Here is a 22,344-nt window from a genome sequence, read left to right as displayed (position 1 = left end):
ATATGAGTTTGGATTTCATAACCTATCAGCTCAAACTTTTATATTGGAGATGAGCCAAATCGTTTATAAGTCCAGTGAAATTTTGTATAGCATCAGAGTGGATTATGCTTTTGTGCGCGACCATGTAGGCTCACACCACGTTAAGTCTCTTTGTCGATGGCCGCCAAAGTGTACGCCTGTGTTTGGCCCAAAGTCTGGCCCGGCCCAGTTTCGAGACAACCAAAAGTGCGCTTCATGATACTCAGACCTGAGTGTGGAACTCGTTGTTAGTTTAAGTATGTCCCCCCTCGCCCGAGCACGAAATAGAATGCTCGGCTTGTGGTTAGTTATTGAGGACAAATGTTTAAGTTCACCTAGCAAGTGTTGGACCATATGTTGCCACGTGAGAATGGGTGTTGAGATTTACAATCCCACATGAAAAAATTAAGAGGAATTAAATGAATTTATATCAAATTGTGTTTCATAATCTATCAACTCGAGTTTTTGGACTAAAGGTGGACCCAATCGCTTATAAATCACTGGAAATTTTACAGATATGTTATTATACTCACTGCTATGTGGGTCCTGAATTTGCCATTCTGAAGATAGATGGGTACCATAATAATTATGAATCTAGTTTGATGGAAAAATACTGACTAATCATCAGATCTAAGAGCACTTCGCAAATTCATTAAAAGTTTAATTTTTTGATGGGCGGATCCACCGTGTAATTAGTGGGGTCCATTGAACCATTAAAATCTGGAAAATTTTACTAAAACTCGTATCTACAAGTATTTCTTCACTTTAGTCATACAGACGCTAAAAAACCCCAAAGAATTTTGGTGTACAATATAAATTGAACCCACTTCGTTTTTTTCACTTCCTCCCATTTGTGAGAAGAAGTTAAAAATTCGGATCAAGGCCCAAAAAAAATCCCTCAAATTTTCGAAGAGGACAACTTTAAGGTGCTTTAATATATATCTATATGATCTGTACTATTATAAAGACATAAGAGAGGTTTTTATCTTTCTTTCACTTTCCCAAGTAGTCCTTAGTGAAATAAACCTAATTAATAATAACCATATAATGAAGGCTATAATGGTCATTGCATCTAACCACCCTCTCAACCACTCTTTCGTCCGGTATAAGTAGTTCTGATTCATAGAAATGCTTAGGTAATACCTGGAAAGGTCATCTATCAAAAATGTCAGGAAAGGTGAAGATTTGGCTGGACATTGATTTGTTTTAGCATTTACCCCGGTTCATGTTTTGCTAATTGCATCATGTAACTGAACCACATCGATCTAAACATTATCAAGTCCGCCGTCACACTTATTCATGTTTTAGCGTTTGTAGACCAATACTTGGTCTATGTTGTGATGATGGAAAACACTTTTATAGAGTTTCTATTTTAAAATTTTGAAATTTTGTGTTTGGACATGGTCACGTCCCTATGGGTAAGAATTTTGTGTTACACGGTGGACACTACTGTCCTCGAGAGGTTCTGTGTCTACTTATCCGTTCTAAATTTAACTGGATAAGCTGATGGATTGCTTCTCCAACACTGCGAATTCATGACCACCAGGAAGCATTCGATATAACTTGCTCGACTTCTGTACTTTTTGAATAAGACATACAAGCCATCTGAAGAAGAAACTGGAAACTATTCCATTCATTTCCAGAGTCCTTTGAAAAAATTTTCAAGATTCCTTGAACTTTTGCTGTTGCCTTTTAATTTGTTTAGGAAATTATGGCTGCTGCGGAATGGATATGGCCTAATCCTGACGTTCATCAAACTTGCTTGACCTCTCTGCTAATCAGTTCTTCAATTTAAATTTTGGGTTCCTTGATAATTGTCAATCTCAAAAGCGCATCCAGTTCAAACTCTCGTTCTGACTACCAATCACAAGGCTGAGCTAACTAATTGCTTGAAACAGAAAATTGAATTTTGACTTTGTGACATGATAACATGACAATATATAATTATGCAGGATGTTCTATGGTTCCGACGGACCATATCCTATGTTCCCTGGAAAGGATGCAAGCAGGGCTGTTGCCCTAATGTCTTCCGATCGTAAAGATCTTAGAGGGAATAGCAAGGGCCTGAGCAAATGTGAGCTTGATTTGAAAGAATACTCCACAGCCAGTGGTAGGATGATACATCAGCTTATCCATCAGCTGATTGCATCGAATATTATGTAAGATCTTTGATGAAATCATTCAGTCTATATTTTTCCAATTACTTTGCAACCTGAGCTTCAACTCTGTTCCTGATATAATAGATTTTTGTAAAGATTTGTCTCTCATTGTTTATGATGATTGAACTACAGAACATCAATGCTCTCAGTCCAGATGAAAGAACAGACGCATATCGTGACCTCCAGAATGCAAAAGGATTTGATTTCAGATGCAATAGACCCCTCCTTGAGTATTGCATTTTGTTTATAAGTCGTAAACGATCATTAGAAACACAATCACACATGGACAATTTCCATTAGACGACTATAAATTCTCTCAGGAAATACAAAGCAACTGCCGCGACATTCGATTTCTTGAGTATTGAATAGTTTCTGGCATCAGCAACAATTGGATCTCCTCTGGTAGTAGTACCGCTTGAAGTTGAAGTACAGGCGTAGTATTCCGCTCTCAAATGTGCACTCAAAGCCCTTCTTATGGGAATAAACCCACTCTTTCTCGACGATTCGGAAGGCGATGTCTTCATATGGAGGCCCAGCATGGAACCTTAGGATGCAAGTCCCCGTGTTATTCCTGTCCTTCTCGATCACATAAGTTGGGGCTTATAGCCCAACCTCGTGGGATAGAAGATGTTGAACTTATAGCCCTGCACGATCTTCGGAGGTAGATTAGCTTGATCATAGTAGATTTGGCTGTACTTGCTCCACTTATATCCAATGTGGACACTGTTGAAGTATTTCGGCTTCCAATGCCGGTATTTATCATGCCACCAGTAAGACTGTGAGTCGATATACTCCTTGGAGGCAGATCTTGAAACTGCATTGCCTTACTCCATAGTTTCCATGCCTTTCATGGCCGTGGTTTTGAATTTATCTTCTATAGCTGCTTGATGCCACCTCTGTTCTTGTAATACCACCAATCGTCTTTGTTCCAGTGCAGCTCTGTCCTCTTTGGAATTGATGGCATCTTTATTATCATCACCGTGCAGAAGCTGAGGAAAAAATGATCCAGCTTCCTCGTCAGGCCCAGCAGTTGCTTCTCGCTCTATCCACTCCAGGGAGAATGCTCCAGTATTATAATGTTGTTCTTTCAAGAGAGCTTTTGCCTTGTATATATCGATCCATCTAAGAATGACTTCACAGAAATCGACAACCTTCGCTGTACCTGACCGAAACAGACTCTTGGCACCGAAATGTATGTCCTTGAGCTCTTTATATGTTTTCCTCTGCAGATAATATTTCACATCCGCTTTAATGCTAGCATGCTTGCCTCTCTCTTCGTTGCCAAGCAACTCTGCAGGGGGTTCTTCTCCACGTTTTGGAGCTCGATTCAGCGCATCTTTTCTTCGAGCTTCACCTAGCTCAAACTCACAAACCACAAGGAGTGCCTTCCAGTACTTTACGTGTTTGGGTGCCTCCTTGTCCAAATGCAGACACATCTTGATGTCATCCCGAAGCTCTTCCATTGCTTTCACAGTCAAGCTCTTGAAAACCAATTCAATGTCCAAATCATCTGAAACATTAAGGTACTTTGCAAGAATATCTATCGGCTTCGCACGGCCTTCACGTATACGTATCTAGGACTAGACGTCACTTTGACTGAAATCAAACTCTCTTTCTTTCTTCTCCCAGTCTCGGAACTCTGCACGAGTGCATTCCAGTGAAAGCAGTGCCATGGCTTCCTCACGCTGTGCCTTTTCAAGAGCTCGCTCCTCCCTTCTTTTCTTTACTCTCTCAATCTTCGCCACTCTCTCCTTGTGTCTCTTCTTTCTCCACTTTAACAGAAAACTCGTATAGAGTTGCACCCTGAGCGACATCCCACTCGATCTTCTTCTTCCAAACAAATATTTCGCTAAGATTCGGATCACCAAATGGATTGGACGCATTAGAATAGCCACCGACTATTGGAGACTTCAACTTCTTTGCCACACGCATAGCCTTCTTCCGAGCTTTTCTGGCATTAACGTATGCTGCAATATCCTCCTCCGACATATCCCTCGAGGAATATTTTCTCTTCTTTCCGCTGTCATAGGATTCACAGAACCAAATGGGTGTCCCACAACTTCTGGAACCATGGAGGGAGCAAGTCCCGGCTGTCCGAACCAGCCTCGTATCCGGACGCAGATGCAGATTCCGAATCATTGGACCACCTTTTCTGGCGGCTTCGTCTCCAGCTTTTGCTCATGGCAGTGCGAGAAGGAAATTTACTGTCTTTCCTAGCCATATATCGGTGATTTCACAGGCCTCGGTTCTGAACAACTGATAATGATCAAACCCTCCTAGTATATAAACGTTGACAATCAAATCTGGAAATAGATATTAGTAGATATTCAGTATCTAAATCAAATTGGGAAACTTCCAAGGAGATCAAAAACTTATCCGTTAATATTTTTAATTTTCTATCTGGAAATAAGCATTGGTGGATGGGGTATATACCTAAATCAAATTTGGAAATTTCCATAAAGATTAAAAACTAACTAATGGATGACTATCTTTTTTAAGTTTCTTATCTCTTATTATAAATTAGGCAGAAGGTCCGCCCCACGACATGAAAATTTTAGAAAAAAATTAATAAATTAGTCATATTACTTCAGAAAATTCATTAAACAGTATCAGTTTCCTTTTGTTCTGCAAACCTGAAAAAAAAAATTAAACGTAAGAAGTGAATACAGAGATGAAAAACAAACACAATATAAAGATTTAGATAAATAAATATTAGAATTCATTTGTACCTATTAAGCCTCGTTAAAAGGTCTTGTCTTCTCTCAACTACACAAAAAAAACAAAATTGCTTATATAGTACTCACATCTCACCAAAAGATAAACATTTGAAAAAATTGAAAAACTTGATCCATCGAAGAGGCCGTCATTTGAAAATTTGAAACACTCGAAATAGCATCTCATCTAGGAAATAATTATTTTAAAGTGTTGAAAAACTCAAAATTTATCAAAAGAGAATAGCGCAATGGTGTACGCCATCGCCTGTTGACCTAAAAGTTGCAGGTTCGTTACCTAGTGGGAGTATTGGTGCCCTATTTATAGTTATTTATGATTTCTTTTTTATTGTACTAGGTTTGGGCCTCCCTTTTAACCAAACAAAAAAAATCAAAATATTAAAAATAATCATGAACAATACAAAATTTAAAAATATATATATATCTGCAAAATTACTGCCTCATATCAGAAAGTATATATTTATTTCAAAAAGTAAAATAATTTATCAAATAATAGTACTATACAAGTTCAAGAAAAAAATTATAATTTAGGTCCTGGGCCAGGCTTAAATTCACGCTCAGGCTTGAACTTGAGATAAATCTTGCTCCCGCTCAAGCAGAGAAGATTGAATAATTCAGCTAATGTTTTTTCCTTTCCGAAAACTACTTCCATTAAAAATCAAAACTTACATACACAAGTGTTCAGAAAGAAATCACAGATTACATTTTCGCTCTTGAAGTCTAAGTCCTTCAGGCAAAGAACAAACACCAATGCTTTACAGGCAAAATTGGGTTTAGTTGAAACCTTCCCCCGCACCATATCTACAGTCATTTTTACAATATTTTCCTTCTACATGATATAAATGTAGCTGAGCCGATCCATGAGATTTAGCATAAGGCATGAGAAGAACAAGATCATCTCAATTCTCTTCTTCTACCATACAGAGGACGCAGATGGTGCTAGAATCAATATAAACCCGACTTCTTCAATCTATCCTTTGAAGCAAGCCCATTCAATAAGTGAAACCCATGAAATATGACCAAGAAACCACAAAAGGTTTTGCCTCTCGTTTGTGTTTGCTGGTCCCAATATCCTACCAAACATCAAAAACTCAAATCTATGCTTGGAATTCCACAACAGTGTATTATCTCTACTTCTAGGCCACAGCCATTGCCCATCTTGAAAAATGATGCTAAGTATAAAATTGTCAAAGACTGGACAATTTCATTCATTCATTTAAGACAAGAACATCGATACATAGTACAAGATGTGAATCTCTATAATAAGTTACTGTCTAGTATTCCTAAGCTGGAGCTTCATTCCTAAACCAGGCCTAGTGTATTCTGGAAAGTATACAAGAGAATAAGCAAACTGATATTTATAGAATTACAAATCCAAAAACTCCATATATATCACCAATATATACTCCCCTTCCATTGGAGCATGAATATCAAGAATGGCCAACTTGTGAAGAACTAGCTGAAAATGATCCCATCCAAGAGCCTTAGTAAATATGTCTGCAAGCTATAAACTACTGGAGAGGTGTCGTGTGATAATGTGTCCCTTCTTAAGATGATAGCAAACAAAATGACAATCAATCTTTATGTGTTTGGTGCATTCATGAAGGATGGGATTTGCCGCAATATGCATAGCTACCTGATTATCACAATAAAGCTCCATTGGCCGAGAATGATCAACTCCAAGAGAACTGAGAACATTTCGAAGCCAAATTAATTCCGCCGTGGTAGTTGCCATGGAGCGATATTCTGCTTCAACGTATGAACGACTAACGGTAGTCTATTTCTTCGTCTTCCAAGACACCGGACAGCCGCGAAGCGTCACAAAATAACATGTGATAGAACGCCGCATCATTAGTTATCCTGCCCAATCGGCATCACAGAAGGCTCAAAGTTGCAAATCCAAAGGGCGCTACAGAAATATTCCTTGTCCAAGACTATGTTTGAGATAACGAAGCACACTCATGGTTGCATCCAAATGAGGTTGATGCGAAGCCTGCATAAACTGAGAGAGTCTATGAATCGAGTAGCACAGTTCTGGTCTTGTGATCGTCAAATTAATCAATCGACCCACAAGGCACCGATATCCCTCCAGTTCAGGAAACACGTCACCAATATCAGCACCAACCCGATGCTACTGCTCCATGGGAAACCACGATAGTTTGCTTCCCAGTTTCCCGCACTCAAACAATATGACAAGAGCGTATTTCCTTTGAGAGAGAACGAGTCCTCGAGCACTGCGGGCAAACAGAGCCATAATTAAGTAAGGCTGATGCGACATATATAAGCACAACCAGGATCATGTCATCGACATATATAAGCACAGCTAGAAACACATCACCGCGATAAAATGTACACAGAGAATGGTATGCTTTTGATTGTTGAAACCCATAATTAAGTAAGGCTGATGCAAACTTAGCATACCAATTGCGAGAAGCCTGCCTGAGACCATAAATCAACTTGTGTAAGTTACAAACTTGATTGAGTTGGCTGGATTTGAATATCGGTGATAACTTCATGTAGACCTCTTCTTCTAAGTCACCGTGCAAGAATGCATTGTGCACATCAAGCTGGTGGAGCTCCCATTGCCGAGCTAATGATACAGTGAGGAGACATAAAACCGTCACCAATTTAGCGACCGGCACAAAAGTCTCATGGAAGTCCGTCCCTTCTACCTGGGTGAATCGCTTAGCCTTGAGCCTCACCTTGTACTGTTCTATATTCTGTCAGAATTATATTTGATTTTGTAAACCCAGTTGTAGCCAATAGATTTCTTCCCCGGAAGCAAAGATTGAATACTCCATGTCCCATTACCTGCCAACGCTTGTATCTCATGCGCCAGAGCCTCTCACCATCGAGCATCTCTCACGGCTTGTGAATAAGTGGCAGGTTCGATGTGGGAGTCGATAGCGACTATAAAACTCTCGTGAGAGTTGGATAATCTTGCATGATTGAGATAATTATGGAGTGGATGGACGGAAGAGCTGCCGATGGCGTGACATGATTAGTGCTAGGTCGTAGATGAACAAAAGCTGTGTAACAAACAAAGTCATTAAAAAGAGCAAAAACTTTTCGTGTTTCGATGTGGTTGATCATTACCGTGAGAATCAATTGAAGACTCGTGCTGCTCCCCTTGTTCTGCGGACCACAAGTGGTATTCAGGTGAAATCCGGGTGTCAGTCTCTAATTTGTCTTAGAAATCGATTGCTCTTGTTGAGCCTGTTAAGACACGAACTGGGCCGATGGAATGAAATGGACTGGCTGTTTTCATCTTCCTGCTCAGCGTCTCGTTGGACTCGCAGGTGGAGATGGGCCCATCCTGATTCCATCTCTTGGGACAGGTGTGTCAAAAACTCCCTCATAATCATCAAATTTCACCATTCAATTGAACACACTGCCCTTGAGAAAAATTGTCGAAGAATCTGGTTGCCTTTTATCCAGTAAAAGAAATATTCCTTCATGAAATACAACGTCACGAGAAATGATAATTTCTTCCCAATCCAAATCAAATACCTTCCACACCTCTTTGACCAAATGGATAGCCAATGAAAATACATCTTCTTGCTCTCTCACTGAATTTATCCCGAGATTTCCGATGAACATAACAAAGCGACTCGAAAACACTTAGATATTCATAACCTAGTAGTTGACCAAATAAAATCTCAGATGGTGTTTTACCTGATAAAAGAGATGTGGGAGTGTAATTAATAAGAAATGCAGCTATTAGAACACATTCTCCAAAATTTAACGGAAACACTCACTTGAAAAATATACCCGCGGGCCACATTAAGAATGTGACGGTGCTTTCTTTCCACCCTATGATTCTGCTGTGGAGTTCGACACATATGGTCTAATGAATAATTCCATTTTCAAGGTAAACAAACTCCTTACCATTATCGCTCCTAATAGTTTTTATAAAACGGTTAGATTGAGTCTTGACCATTTTATTAAAACTAACTAGGAGGCTATATGCTTCTTATTTTTCTCTCATTAAATAGACCCAAACACCCCTACTGCAGTCATCTACTATGGTAAGGAAATATTGGGCCCCTGCGAATGACGATTGACTATAAGGACCCCATAAGTCGCAGCGTATTAGGTCAAAAATATTAGGAGCTTTATTTTCGAGTCAGGTATGGTTTTGGTCCCTAAAAGATAACAGAACCAAGGGTTTCATCCCTAAAAAAATTTTGCCATGGTTTTTGTCCTTCAATCACCATTCCGTTAGATGTTTTAGTCCCGCCGTCTTCTTGCGCGTGCCAACCGTGACGGAAATCTCACGTGGCAAATGAGCTGGATTTAACTCCGTTAACCACCGCCAAATTGCCAAAAACGACACCGTTTGTCTTTTTCGAACAGCTTCAGAACACTTCTTCGTTCTCGTAGCTTCCGAAAGACAAAGAGGACGGTGACAAGCGGGAGTAGATCATGACGAAATCGGAATCCAAGTCCCTGAGGAGGGGCATGTTGAGGGAGGAATTTGAGGAGCTCAAGGCATTGGAGCCTCTGTTGAGGAAATTCTTGAAGGATTTCGAGTTCGAAGATGAAGACGACGTCGAGTTCCTACAAGACGCAATGGACTCGGCTCGACACCCGCGCCAGCACCTCAATGCCGATGATCTAAGTTAGTTGCCTTGCCTTACCCAACTGCTGTTTACCCTCCGACCCTTCGTGGCTTTCCGCCTATTAGCCATCACGTCTGTTCGCGTGTTGTTTGTAGATTGTGTCTTCTAGATTGACCCGCTAATATGGATTCTCCATCCTCCTCCGCTCCCTCTCGCCTATTACCGGTTTCGTTCTTCTCCATTTTGGTTTCCATCTATTGTCTCCAAATTGCTCGACGAAATGCCTGATCCATCCATCCCGTGCTCCACATCACTAGACGGGTGAATTTCGCATTGAACAGGTGAGCTTTTCTTTCCGATTGATTGTGCTCGACATTACGTCGCATTATCCCCCACATAGGACTAGCCATCTCATGGGTTTTGCCTTTGTTGTTGCGGTTGCCATCATCCTTAATTTTTGCTTTTGCCCTGAATATGCGCCAAACTGAGTGCCTTCACCAATCACTCACTGTAGATTTCAAGCAAGCAAAACTCAAAGTCCTCGCCGGACGGCTCTGGATCCGGATCTAGAGGCTAGTGAGAGGCGAGGCTGGTGTCCCTCGCCTGCTGCTGAGGAGGAGACGGGGGTTGCCTCTGAGTTCATGGTAAGCGGCCGTTGCCCTGAATCAGAGAGAGAGAGAGAGAGAGAGAGAGAGTTTTCAAGGAAGACAAATGGCGTCGTTTTTGGCAATTTAGGAGTGGTTAACGGAGTTAAGTCCAACTCATCTGCCACGTGAGATTTCCGTCACGGTTGGCACGCGTAAGAAGACGGTAGGACTAAAACATCTGACGGAATGGTGATTGAAGGACGAAAACCATGGCAAAAATTTTTTAGGGATCAAACCCTTGGTTCTAGTATCTTTTAGGGACCAAAACCATACCCGACTCTTTATTTTCACTAATAGGAAATGGAATTCGAGTCTATTTTGCTTGCGAGCAAACATCACATAAATCAGAAATAGTGTTTGTCTCAACAACCTGAAGTAAAGCTTCATAACGTTCGGCGAAGGATGTCCCAAACGCTGATGCCATAGCTCTCAACTTGCAGATTTCATTGCCAAAGAAGACTGTTGTGGTGTCACATACCGAAGGCGATAGACCACCCCCCTCCAAATTCACCCGCTCCAGTCAGCATCTTCGAGGTGAGGTCCTGCACGAGACAGAAATCCGGAAATATTATCACAAAGCGCTTTAGATCCTTCGTCAAACGCTCAATAAAACATTTCGTAGGATAAAACCATGGCCAAACCGACTCATATGTTCGCCAATATTGTCTTCCCATCTGGAAGGGTAGTTGAAATTGGCACATTAGCTTCCGCCTTTTTCTCGAAAATTATCGAGTTACCTGTCATATGCAAGGAGGCACCGGAATGGAGGATCCATTAAAAATCGTGAGATACTAATTCCACATCTTTAAGGCGTTTAGAAGGCCCTTGTAGCTTGCAGACTACGAAGGTCAGCAACTCTCGAATATTGCTCATCTGAGAGTCCCGGAATCGAAATAGAATTCCCATGACTGCTTGCCGACGCCACAGCCCTCCCTTGCAATGCCATCTGATCAGGATTCTGGTCTGTCTGCTTTAGACTCGAACCAGATTGCTGCACATTTGGCCCCCAGCATATTCGGTCTAGACCAAGGTTTCCGCACACCAGGCGCAACTTGCTGTGAATTCACTCATGGCGTGCTTGGTCCAGACCAATAAGTCTGCTGGAGAATTTCATTCATTCATTTTAAGACAAGAACATAGATATACAGTACAAGATGTGAATCTCTATAATAGGTTCCTGTCTAGTATCCTTAAGCTGGAGCTATACTCCTAAACCAGGACTAATGTATTCTGGAAAGTGTACAAGAGAATAACCAAACCGATATTTACAGAATTACAAATCCCAAAACTCCATATATATTGCGCATACTAAGTTTATGCTTTTAGTTGGATAGATGGAAAAAAATGCAGACCACAATCAAACACGAATATCAGCAATAGGACCCATATTGCTCCAATTGTCATGCGAGAAAGAGACGCTCTTTCCATGACCAACTCAGTAGCTGACCAAAGGCCTTGTCGGTTCTCTTATAACTTTACCAATTTTCTCCTGCTCCAAGGACTATTTCTTTGGGCCTTCAAGTACCATACACTCCTTTCTTTGGGACTATTTCAACCCGTATTGACTTTGGCACCCCGTGCTAAAGTTTCATTCTTTCCCCGCAAAACAGAACTGCGTCTCTGTTGCACCTGCTTTATGATCTTTTTTGGTCAAAACGATCACCGGATTAACTGCATAAGTGGTGAGATAATGAGATGTGTAGAATTTGATCCTGGCAGTGATTTTGTCCGGTTAAGGCACAACACTATCTCGTAAAAAGATTCCGAAAGATAAGGGGATGCCTGATATACCTGAGATAACGGGCAATTTTTGTCTTATAACATGTCCATAATTTGAAGTCAATAAATAAGCAAGCGAATCTTGATTACTCTCCTGAGCCCCTCGTGCTATGCTCTTAATTAGCTCGAGGTTGGCTCACCTTGACTGGAATATTAATCGTCAGCTCAAGCGCGACCCAAGCTTGATCGTCGAGATATTGAATCAAGCCAGCCCATTTGCTGCAAATATAACTTGGGAGTCAGCTAACCTACCCCTCTGTACTTGGGTGGGACATAGCTTAAGCAAGAAAAATAGTATTATACACGAAAAAGCAAGAAATAAGTAAAGAAATAAACAAAAGAAACACAAACGATAATTGTTAAGATCCAAAAAGAAGAAGAAGAAGCTAAATTACGAATATGAAAGTAAAAAACCTTAAAAAAATATCAAGAAAATAGACAGCATTCATTAAAAATAAAAGGAAAATATAAGGGAAAAAAGGGGGAGCAAATGAAAAGTAGATCCAGGCAAAGGTTAAAGTGTCCTGGCATGGTTTACACAAATGATGACATCTCAAATATTAGAAGGTTACAGCTATTTAACCCGTCAAATTCAAAAGGAGGGTCATCATGGTAAAGGTAACATTATGATATCAGAAGCTCTCTACTACCGAAATTTCGTGTAAACACATAACATCGATTCAACCTGAGAAAGTGTGATTGCAGAGACTGATGAATAGAGCTAGCTGCGGTTTTATCATCACGTTTACACATATCGTCTATAAATACTGAGACAATGACATGATTGCCGATTCGCCGCACCTGAGATTTGTGACAAAATGGAAAATGCAAAAAGAAGTGCATGATCATTTGTGCAGATACTGGATTAAATTTGTTGTTCAAAAGCACTTTGGTAGAAGTCTACTAGGTTGAAGATGTAAGTTTTAACACAATTAAGAAAATATTTATTCAAACAATTCATCAACTAATCAAGCCAACCTACTCTAAAGACATTAAGAAAATAATTCCTTCCCAAAAGAATTTCTAATATATTCCTCGTGACAATTTACAAATAGCCAAAAGAATTATTCCAGGCCATAACCCATTCAGACACATTCTATATAGAAAGAACACCGATAAGATAACCAAGGCTCCCTACATAGTCCTCCGAGCTTATCCCCAATATCAAAAGTGATTCTCCTGCGTAGCTAGTAGTTTATCTAGAAAATATATGCATAGTGTGAGCTACATCCCAATGAGCACAAGATCGTATAGTAAAATGAACTAATATTAAACAAATAAAAATACTTTTAAACAGCCAAGTAATTCATACACATACTACAAGCATACCCAATTCCGTTATTTAATTCACCGACACAAAACATTATACAATATATCTAAATATCTAAATTCATTCTTAAACAATCAGGGTGTGTTTGATTTTAGAGTTGAGTTTTGATTTTAATTGGATTGTAATGATTATATTGTTAAATTATGAGGAAAAGTATGAAAAAATAATGAATAATTGAGAAAAACTGATGATTGTGTAATGATTATGTTGTTGAATTATTGAAAAAGTAATGAATAGTTAAAAAAATTTAGTATTAAAAATTGAATTGAGTATAATAGAGTTATATGTTGGTTTATGTATGAGTTCACCTTTTTGACTTGTTGTATAATGAGTGGAGTTAAAGTTAAACTTAAAATCTTAAAATCATATTGCAAAATCAAACGGGCCATCAATGATCTTTATAGCCGCACAAAGATATTAGAACTAATCCTTAACCCAGCACCACATAACAAGTTCATACAAACACTTACCACACTAATCTCTAGTAAACAACACGACTTTTATGAAATAACTTCAGACAACCTCAACAATGATCAGATTTATTGCAATCAGACCAAACAAACAATATATAACACAATCAAACAACATAGCCATAGGGTCGCATTCCCTCGCGACAGAGTTAAGACGATATCGTGACCCCTCGCATCTCATCAATCTCAACTCCTCATATCAATTCCCATAAGAAGGGGTTGCCTACTATCCTCCGTTACTAGGAGTCTAGACGTCCATTTTATAACCCGTCGAAATAGCGGTCTAAGCATCCATTTTTGTATCCCGTCGAATCAGCGGTCTAGGCGTCTTTTTTTCATATCACACCGAATTAACGGTCTAGGGGTCCATTTTATATTCCGCCAGATCAGTGACCGATCATACCCCTATTTCTATTCCACCAGGTCCAGCGGTCCCATGGCTATAAACAAACAAGCAACATCAGCAATATATCAATCTCATCACAACCATACACACCTTTTAATATCACAATAACTCCAAACATATTATATCAATCATTATATGCTTCTACCACAACATCAAAGTCCATCACTTACCTTATATGCATATAACTAATCCATACACTCCATGCACTTATTTACTAGATAAAGCTCTTAAATTTATCACATGCCTCTTTAAAAAAAATCACATACCTTTGAGCAAACAACAAGGTAGAGTATAAGTCATAAGCTTAGAAGCTTAATACAATCAGCTTCCCCTAGTCGTTCTACCCCCATTCCATACTCTTTACTTCCCATCAGTATTCTCTCTGCGATAATAAGAACCAATCAATAACTGATTTATCTTATTCCTCAAATCATCATTTTAACTTCACAATTTCAAACAAGTAATTACAAAGATTAAATTGCTATGGCAGCTAGGCTAGTAAAAAAATTTATATCACCAAGCCCAATAAATCATTTCCATGCTATTAAACCACCGACCAACAACCTCCACCTTAATAACATAACTAACATTACCCAATTCTATAGCAGCAAAGGAAAGGTAAATAACTTGACAAAGCTCAACTTATATTAGTCATTTAACCACCGTTAGAAATCCTAAAATCAACTATTAAACCAACTTCAACTCAGCACCCAAACGTACTACTATTTTCTAACTTGCTAAATACAATAGGACTCAGTAATTAAAAGAGAAACCTAATCAGCAATACATACCCAAAACCCATCAATAAAGGATCACCATGTCAAGATCTTCCTCAAGGTGTTCTCCAATTTTCCTATCTCAATCTACCCTCAATTTTATCTACCTCGTTCCCCTCTCTATTCGGTTTATCCACCGCCGACTTGCTACTTTCCCATCCTTGGCTCTTTCATTTCTCTATCTCTTCATCGAGCTCAAGCTCGGGCTCTGGCTATTGCTAGCTCACTCTCCATCTCTACCATTTTCCAAAATCCATTTCAAGCTAAACTTCCCTCGACCTTCATCTCGAGCTCTCCACCTCTCCCGCGCTCTTTCTCATTCTCTCAAAACCGCCCTGCCTCCCTCTGTGTGTTTCTTCTTTTTCGGCCAAACAGGGAAGCCTTTAGACCAAAAATAAAATAAAAATGCAGAGATGAAGAAGGCGGTGGAAATTATGGGCTCAGGGGAAGCTATTTGGGCCATGTGGGCTCTAAATGTTTCTCAAGCCCACTCTTAACAATCTGCACTGTAATTATATATATATATATATATATATATATATATATAGCATATGTTTTCGTGTGCTAGAACGCCATCAACATAGACACACTATATATATGTACATACTATATGCATGAGTGTGTAAAAATACCAGGTCTCACGACTACATATTCAAAAACAAGAAAGGAAGCTCTCTCGATTTATCACGTCATCACTTATGTGTTAAGAAAAATTTTTGTCATTGATTATGCAGTATAATATATATTATTTCCATATGTAGCCCAACAAAATATAAACAATAGAATAAAATATGCAGTAAACTATTTATATTAGCTACTATTTGGGAAATTTCTTATATTATAGCAATCGAATTGTCGTTTATATAAATTGTAGCAGAATATAAAGTTGGAAACTAATATTAACGAGGGTTCATAATATTTATAGAGTTGCCATTTGCATTATGTGCAAATATATTCTTATAATATTAACTACAATCAAATTGTAGTTTATATAATATTATTTGTTTATAACATTGCAAAGGGAGAAGCAGCGCAGCCAAGAGGCATGCAAAGGGAGAAACAAAGGTAAAAAAATCCTTCTTTTTTTTTGTAACTTGCACTCGCCTAATCAAAAAAATTTCTATTTTCTTTTGCGAATTGAAGAAATTATTCTTTCATACTAAAATCATGTTTACGTGTAACATAAATTTTCTTACTTTTTAGTTACTTATATTTTTAACGTATAATATTATAGATTTTGAGGCACTACAATAGTTTATCACATGATAAAAGAATTGGGTCCTGAAAAAGACACATGAACAATTGGAGTGAGATTGTCAAGATTGTGGGATGCCGTGAACACAAAGACTAACAAAGTCATTAGTTTTGACATGATTTTCCATGATAAAGAGGTATATTTTGGTATTTTTGACTAATTATAATATTTTGAAGTACAAAACTTGATTATTTATTTAATTATGATTGTTTCTAAGGAAATCATAAATTTTTAATGCATGCAAGCATAAGAAATTCCCAGATGGATTTGTTCAGATAGTTACTTCGAGAAGGAGGTTTATACACCGTCAAAATTTTCAAGATAACTACATACAAGGAGATAACCTACTTGATATTATCATCGTCATCATCGTCGTCGCCGTCGTCGTCATCATCTTTGTTTAGAATTACTTTTTCATACTAATTCAAAAAGGCAATTTTTTTAGATACACACTAAAATATTATTAAAATTATTTGTTTTGTTTTGTCTATACTTAAGTTCTAATAACGTGTTCTAAATCTTATACATGAATCTTTTATTTTTTTTTTATCATCAATAATGTAGTAAAATATGTAGATTATATATATAGCCCAAGAGAATATATACAAAGGGGAAAAATATACAATAAACTACATATATACATTATGGAATATATAGATTATCTATAACATAATAAAGTTAAACTTAAATATAAAATAAATAAGATATATTATATAATAATTTTCTGCCATTTACATTCAACTTAAATATATTATACAACAGATAAAATAGATAACATATGCATATATAAAGTTTCCTTATTTAATGAAAATCAATATATCCCCAATAACATATATATATACCGGAACATATACATAGAATCTTCACTTTGAAAATATATATATTTGCAATATGCATCATAAATTGAGACTTAGACTACTATTATTGGTTATATATGTCGTTTATATCATATAGTGGAATTTAGAATATTATTTCCTAGGATAAAAAATTTCATTATATTGAATTTTTTATATTCGATAGGAAATTTTCTTATTAATCAGTATGACCTTTGCACTATATATATGGGTAAATTGCACTGGTGGTCCAAAATGTTTTATAAATGTTTCATGATGGTCTAAAAAGTTTTTTTCGCTACATGATGGTACAAAATGTTTCAAAAGTGTTTCATGATGGTACAAACAGTCAATTGGCCCTAACGCCGTTAACATTTTGCTGACGTGGCGCGTCCTATGTGTCACTTTTATTACATGGAATCAATTATAGTGCGCCACGTCATTTAAGAGAAAATAAAATTTTAAAAAGTCCAAAAAAATACAAAAATAATAAAAATACAAAAAAAGAGCAAAAATTTAGAAAAAATTTAAAATTTTGAAAATTTTGAAAATTGAAAATTTTAAAATTTTTTTAATCTTTTTAATTTTTTAAAATTTTTTTAAATAATTTTTTTATTTTTAAAAATAATTTAAAAATTTTTTAAGTCATTTTTTTTTCTTTTCCTTTCCTCTTCCCCCTTTCCTTTCCCTGTTCCCTTCCCCGTTTCCCCTTCTTTTTCCCCTTTTTTCCCTTTCCCCTTCTTTTTAGCCTTCTTTTTAAAAGTTTTAAATTTTAAAATTTTTCGAATTCTTTGAAACTTTTTCGGCCACATCAGCAAGGAGGTGACACGTAGTAGCCACGTCAACGTCGGCTTGACGACGTCAAGCTCGAGTTGACGATTTGTACCATCATGAAACACTTTTGAAACATTTTGTACCATCATGTAGCGAAAAAAACTTTTTGGACCATCATGAAATATTTGTAAAATATTTTGGACTACTAGTGCAATTTACCCTATATATATACACATATATTGTACATGTTTGTTTGATATGCTGACACCAATATCTTACACCAATTTGGTCAATTCCTAAGACTTCACCTGTATCTCACTAGACTTCGTCAGGTTTCTCGAAATCCATAATTGTCAAATTCATCTATTTTTTTTATAAAAGTAATTCCTTTTGGATGTTATCTTTTTAATGGATGTTAATTTGTTTAGTGTGTTTATTATTTGCTTAGAACTATATATTTGCATGAAAAATTTTCTATATCATTTATTTTATACTGTATACTTTAATAGATGTTAAGATGGTACAATAGCTCATCATATACTAAAAGAATTGGGACCGGAAGAAGTAACGAAACTATCAATTTTAATATAATTTTCCTTGATAAAGAGGTAGACTTTCCATATTTGACTAAGTATATTATTTTGTTAATAAAAGATAAATTATTATATATTTATTGTTTATAGCGAAATTAGCATAAAAAAGCCTCAGATTGATTTGTTTTGGGCCTTATTTTGAGAAAAAAAACTTATACACAATTAATAATTTCAAGATAATTACATCATTTCGAAGTATCGTCCAGATAATGTTAAAGTAAAGATATCGTTTTTGTTTAGTCGATGTTAATGATTTTTGGTAATTTATTGATATTATTAAGATAATTCATTCGGTTTTAACTACATTTTATTTATGAATCACGTGTAAAATTATTTAGATTAGTTGCAACAAAAATTATGCAATTGAACCCGCTCAAAGTGGGTCATCAACTAGTTTGGCTATAAAACTCACTGTTCTTCACTCCGTGATAAGCAACTTATGCCAGCTGGACCTGTGAGCCTATTTTATTGGCCTGCGAGCTGTGCTTTGTTGGGTTTCTTTTTGGGTTAAGTAGGTTTTATCTTCTTTTGAAGTTTGTGACATCTTGTTGGGCCGGGGAGTGTTGTGTGAGAGATCTAGCTGTAGCCCAGTCTGCATTAGTCTTATGATGCATTGAGTTATAATGAAAGAAACGTTAACAGATTAAAAAAAAAAAAGAAAAAAAAAGTAGTGATAAATCACATAGGCGGGGTTTTCTGAAATATAGGGAATGATGAATTTTTTATAATTTTCTTTCAAATTATGCACGCGGTGCGCTAGTCACCCTCTAATATATAATATTGATGCAAAAGACTCATACCCATATAATACGTTTCACCCTCTATACTCTTGATCAAAATTTCAAGTATTACCGAAATGGTTGCGTGAAGAATGTACTTAGTATAGCTGCAGTTGATGAGAAGTCAATTGTCATCTCTCTCGGATAAAATATATGATGGTTAAGTACACTGGAAAAAATATATATAATGGTAAAAAATCCTTTTTTTTTAAATCTTTTTTTCTTTTTTTTTTGCCAATGGCCTATCTGTGCACATCTGGAATGATCCTTGGGTTCCTAACCTTCCTGGCTTCAAACCTGATTGCACCCCTTCCTGCTCATACCCACCTCCTTGGGTGTGCGGCCTGTTCATTCCAGGCACTCAGAGTCTGGAACCTGCCTCTCCTCAGGTCTTCCTTTTCCCCTAGCACAGTTTGCTGCTATCTCCTCGATGCAACCAAACTCTCACCTTGCTCATGATACTATTGCCTGGCTCGGCTCTTCCAATGGAGTTTTCTCCACATCGTCAACCTATTTTCTGGATCAAAATCACAGGTTTCCCAAGTCTCCTCTTAATCAGAGAGAATGGCGTGCTCTTTGGAGGTTGAATGTACATGAATGACACAAGCTTCTCTTGTGGAAGCTAATTTGGAACAGCCTCCCAACCCGCAAATGTTCTTGCTGCTAGATTCCCCATTGATGACACCTCATGCCCTTTCTGCCATCATACCACCGAAACAATTGAACATCTCTTCCTTCACTGCCCTTTTGCCTCAATAGTCTGGGCATCCCTTGAGTTTCCTATAAGCTTCGCCCATCTGCTTCATCTCAACATGTTGGGCTGGCTGAAACTTCTTTTGGGTTTTAACATTGCCTTGAATATTCCCAGGAATCTACACCACGAGTTCGTTATACAGGCAATGGTCTGCTTTGGATCATATTTGGCAGCTCAGAGATGAGGTCGTTCGATCCTCAGTCTATCCAAATACCCAAGATGCAGCGAATGCCATCAACAAGAGGTCCCAATGATTACGAAGATGCTCGGCTCCACAAGACCATCTCTGCTGGTCTTCCTCGAAACATCAGCTCTCAACACCTCATCTTCTCATCTGATGTGGCTATCACTGCTGCCATCTCCTTCATTTCTGCTATCTGCTGCGACTCTAGAGGGAACCTACTATTCGCTTGGGGATCCATCTCGAATTCCACTGATCCATGTGCTGCAGAAACTGAGGCGGCTCTTTTTTCTATCTGTTGTGCTCAGTCTCTCAATGTGGAGCACTTATGTCTAGCAGGCGACTCAAAGGACAACCATTGAAGGCGTCCTTACTGCTCATACAGCTCGGGCTGCACAGTCCCAGCTCCATGGAATTAAATAGCGGTCTGTAGCGGCTGCTACGGCCACTACGTAATGGTATCGTGACCACAGATACCACTACTAGGCGATTTAGCGGAGATATTTTTATACTGCGTAGCGCCGCTACATAGCGGCTGTGGCAAGGAAGATGTTGGAGAAAAAGTCATGATGTGAGAGGACACAATGTCTCATATCTGTTGAAAAGAAAAAAATTGGGAAGTTTATAAAAGACAAAGGCCTAGTAACCCATTAGCTTAAGCTTTTGGGTTGCATATGGGTTCAAGTCCGAATTATGCCCATTTTAATTTAAAAATTTATCCAACTAATATTAGAACCCATGGTTATAATCCTGGGCATGTAAGGCCGCCTTAGTGTGGTGTATTGTGTGTATGCACGGGTCTGTATGACCCGTAGGCTCGAGTGTAAGCGTAGCCTGCGTCTCGAGCAGGCACCCGTTGTATCCGATGTCGGGACTTCGAAGTGAGGGCGGGTGTGATTAAGTAGTGTGTATACACAAGTGGTCCCGTCGATTGGTTTAAGTCACGTGGCTCGTGTAAAACAACACGATACCACGTGAGGACGAGATGTTAGAGAAAAAGTGATGATGTGAGAGGATATAATGTCTCACATCGGTTGAAAAGAAAAAAATAAGGAAGTTTATAAAAGACAAAGGCCTAGTAACCCATTGGCTTAAGCTTTTGGGTTGTATATGGGCTCGAGTCCGAATTAGGCCCATTTTAATTTAAATATTAATCCAACTGAAAATCATGGTTGTCACTGGAAAATTGCGGTTGTAACGAGGAAAATCGCGGTTTGTTGCAGCCGCTGCATTGGAGTGTTTTTTTTTTTTACCTCATAGTCTCGGAAAATCCTGTCCTTGACGGTTGCGTAATACCGCTAAATCCGCTGCCGTGACCGTTACGAGCTGCGACCGCGATTTAATTCCTTGCCCAACTCTCTCCTTTGTTTTCTATTATGCTTAAGGATCTTTCTTTCTTTTCTTCTTGGCAAGCTTTGTATATACCCAGGGCCGAAAACTTTATTGCCCGCAACATTGCCAATGGGACCTCTTTTTGTAATGTCAGTGTCCCTATTCCCATCTCTTCCAGTCCCAACTCGATTCTTGCAATGGAAGGGGAGATGTAATATCGTCCACCGACTTGTTGTTGACGTTTCTATTGAAGTAACGACCTTTCGAGCAAAAAAAAGGGGTGTTCTTTTCATTTTCTTTTTCTTGTTTCAATTATTGGACAAGGACAGAGGAAAATCACCGCTAATAGTTTTCAACGAAAAAAAGAATCACCGGTAAACTAAATTTTATGACAAACCAAATTCAATTGTGAGTCTCATACACCAGCTCTTAAATAATAGAAATAACGAGTCTTAAATTGGAGAACATCGAAGATCGGGGATCTCTATTCTTTAGTGGGCTGACTAGGCTCGAAATTAGATTAATCGAGGCCTATTGACTTTAATATACTAGGATGCAGACAAAAAAAAAACGAAAACACTATTTTTGTTAGGTTAAATGTCCAAAAAAAATACAAACATTTCTTTTTTTTATGTTTTATCACAAACTATATTTTTTTGGTAAGAAATACACGAATTTTCATTTTTTTCGTCCCACTTAGCATCCGTCCAAATTTCCGTCAGTTTTGCTGACATGACTGTTAACAAATGATGCGTGGCAAATGGTCATTAATGGTGATTGAAGTGGTGAGCCACATTATCAAAAAAATATTTAAAAAATTGAAGCTTGGGCACCCGGAGGTATGGAGGAAGGCGGCTACCTACATAACTGACACCCATGAAACTTTATCGGAGAGGTCATCGACCCCTTTGTGTGCTTTGGTCAAAGCACAGAGGTCTCAATCGAGGCCTTTAGGATTCGATCA

At 38.0% G+C, this 22,344-nt stretch overlaps 1 long non-coding RNA gene and 1 pseudogene across 2 annotated transcripts; both read right to left on the bottom strand.

Moving 5' to 3' along the window:
• Nucleotides 1-2,555: 2,555 nt before the first annotated feature.
• On the bottom strand, nt 2,556-4,398 carry LOC116203617 (annotated as a pseudogene).
• A 6,798-nt stretch (nt 4,399-11,196) lies between these two features.
• Nucleotides 11,197-15,248, bottom strand: LOC116196255. 2 transcript variants are annotated; one of them, XR_004154794.1, is made up of 5 exons: nt 14,895-15,248; nt 14,370-14,485; nt 12,583-12,698; nt 11,910-12,116; nt 11,197-11,789 (listed from the first exon to the last, which is right to left on the bottom strand). It is a non-coding gene; the product is annotated as an uncharacterized LOC116196255 (long non-coding RNA). The 2 variants fall into 2 exon arrangements; XR_004154793.1 differs by lacking the exon at nt 12,583-12,698.
• Between the last annotated feature and the right edge of the window lie 7,096 nt (nt 15,249-22,344).

This window comes from Punica granatum, chromosome 1, assembly GCF_007655135.1.
Source record: "Punica granatum isolate Tunisia-2019 chromosome 1, ASM765513v2, whole genome shotgun sequence".
Taxonomy (NCBI): Eukaryota; Viridiplantae; Streptophyta; class Magnoliopsida; order Myrtales; family Lythraceae; genus Punica; species Punica granatum.
Note: the sequence above shows the minus strand (reverse complement) of the source record. Positions and strands in the feature narration are given on the sequence as shown.